Consider the following 3,030-nt stretch of genomic DNA (forward strand, 5'->3'; position numbering starts at 1 on the left):
ATTAATAATTTGAGAGTATTAATATGTTGGTTACTGCCCTCAAGCTGCTAAAATAACTTTCCAGAATAAGTTGGCCTGTTAAATATCAATTCCAAAAATATAGTATATCATTTATACTCATACAATTTTAAGCTAACTTTTAAATAATTATTTTTAACAAATTTTCTTAAGGAAATTTGAACTTAAATCTGCAAACTTTCATGGATTCTACCGTATTGAAATCGTAATCGAACATCGATTGTTTCGTTGCGCTTCAAAACTCTTCCTGGAAGCGAAAGTGATTAGCAGAAAATTTATTCATCGAGCATAAGAGTTTCTTGACAATGAGACACTTCTATTGATTGTGCCTCGTTGATATGAATTGTGTTGCAGAAGAAGTAAATAATATAAAAAGTAAAACACGACGTGATTATTATGACAGTTTCTCCAACATAGAAATTATGTTACCAAAAAATGTTATTCAACTATATTAAAATTTTGAAGTGTAGCCTCTTTACGTTTGTATTTTAAAATTGCTAATTTTCATCCTCCAGTTTGGAAACTAAGTAAGAACTAGGATAAAACTTTCAGTAAAAAATTCTAGAACATTAAAATGTGTTCACCAAACTGCTACAAATAGATTATGGAAAGAATACAAGGTTAAAGTTTATTAGAACTGAAGACATCCTGTAAAATATAATATAATTTACGATTATTATACGATTAGTATACATTTGGTTTCGACAATTGTGCAGTATATGAATGAACAAAAATGCATTCGTTTGCAGTTTTTTTTTTAATGAAAAATAAATAGAAAGTTTATTATATACTTTTTTGATACTAGAATATATCGGCCACAATATTGTGAAAATACTTCACTAAAATTTTTCAGTTAAATTGTTTAAATAGGTTTTCAAAGTATATACAACAACACTACGGTACGGAACCCTAAGCTGGCACTTCAAACATATCTAAGAACACTATCCATGAAATTACCTTTCTCTGAAGATCATCGCCAATTTTTAAGTTTTTACGGGTTCAAAACCATAAAATCGAACTTGAAACATAGGTAAGAACCCTCAGCATTAAATTACCTTTCAAACGAAATAAAAAAATCAATTTGGTTCATCTGGTTTTTCGCTACGATGCCACAGACAGGCAGACAGGCAAACAGACACACACACATAGCGGTCAAACTTATAACACCCCTTTTTTTTTAGTTCAAGGGTTAAAAATATATATTGCTGGTTCAAAATTTGTTGTTGTACAAAAACGTACTTCGTAATAAAACTAATTTTTGCGGATATCCAACTTTCATTTTCCTTCCAAGATTCATATCATTTTAAGCATTTTTAATGTGGTTTGCCAAGTAAAAAATTTCTTTTTTAAATGTTGCAATGCCTCATATCCAAGGCATTTGAATCAATTAGAAGATCGCAGATCCTCAAAAATTAATGACATTCGTTAAATCAACAGCGTATGTGTCATTTACTGGCTATGAAAAGGATTTCGGAAAAGCCACAGAAAAAATTTTGTTGAAATTATTTTTAGAACCTTATGTGCTAATATACAGTAGGCTATATTTTTCGATGTTAAAAATTTTACATTCAAAATTTATTAAGCTTATTTAATTGAAATATGTACTGATTTTTGTTGAAATATGTACTCATATATTCATGCCAGGACAAAATATGTGAGTAGATAAAAATAGTTTACTAAATTCACAATATATAGGTTAGTTTACGAGTGGATACTCGTAGTTAGCCCATCTCCGACCACTTCTCCATGGACAATTTGTAGCTATTTGAGAAAAGCACGAGTACTTTGACGTCAACGCATTTCTAGTCAAAACTATTTTATATTATTTCGAAGAGTACATACGCAATTACCATATTTTGTAATTTGTTCCGGAACATAATCATAATAATAATAATTAAATTAAAATAAAAATTTTTCCATACAATCCTAGTAATCGGAACATATCTGGTTTTGTATTTTCCCGATTATCGAGACTACTGGATAATGTACCTCTTACTGGATAGATAGTTAAATCAAAATTTTTCGTTAGTTATTTATTATTTCTGTTTCAAAATCATTTTACTAATTAGTTTACTATTATTATTTGATAAAATTATTTAAAATTTTTTAATGAAGTTCGTCATGCGTGCACATTCACAAGCTACTGTGAATTAGTTTCACAGATTTGTCATAATTATGTTCGAATTATAGTTTCTATGTGAAAATTCGATTTTTATGTCACTTCCAAATTTTTCCTTGGAAGGAGTTTTACGATACAGAGTCATTGATATTGTATTATTAGTTCGAGAAATTTTGAAGCTCAAAGACTCTATTGCCTGTGCCAAAGTTTTTATGTTCAATTTTTAATTTAATTACCCGCGTAGCTATCTGTCTCAGAATCGGAGCTACCTAAGCCTGTTTTCATGGTTCTTTTATAATTCGGTGAAAATCTATTCAATCGGTAAATTATTAGCCTTTCTCAAATTGTACAAATTTTCACTATGACAGAAGCGCAGCTTAGGTCCATTGACTACTGCCATGATTATTTTCCAGTTTTGAGGCATAGAGCACTTCAAACTCCAAAAAAACAAATCTTAGTCACTAAACTAAGCTTCAGTAATAAAATCTAAGAAAGTAGCATCTATCTGCATTTGTATTATTTCAAAAACTTTCATACATTTGAAACAGTCATGTATTAAATTACTGTGGTTTCTTAAAATCGATTTATTTATCAACGCTTACTAGTAGAGTGAAATTACGCCTTGTGTATGGATTAAAAGTTCGAGCAGTGAAACTTTAGGGTTTTTCTTTTCACATCAAAATAAGTATTTTTTGAAATTTTTTACTTTCCTGGAGTGGTGCAACATGTTTAAAAAACAAAATGGCGTCAAAAATGAAATTTGTTTCAGAAATTTTATCATTTTTATTTTATATTCGCAAAAGGAGACATCGGTGCATATCCAAATTTGGTAGGTTTGTAGTCCATGTTAAGAACTACTCCTCATAATTTTTTGGTGGGGTTTCGTTCCTTCC

Source organism: Chrysoperla carnea, chromosome 1, assembly GCF_905475395.1.
Source record: "Chrysoperla carnea chromosome 1, inChrCarn1.1, whole genome shotgun sequence".
Classification (NCBI taxonomy): domain Eukaryota; kingdom Metazoa; phylum Arthropoda; class Insecta; order Neuroptera; family Chrysopidae; genus Chrysoperla; species Chrysoperla carnea.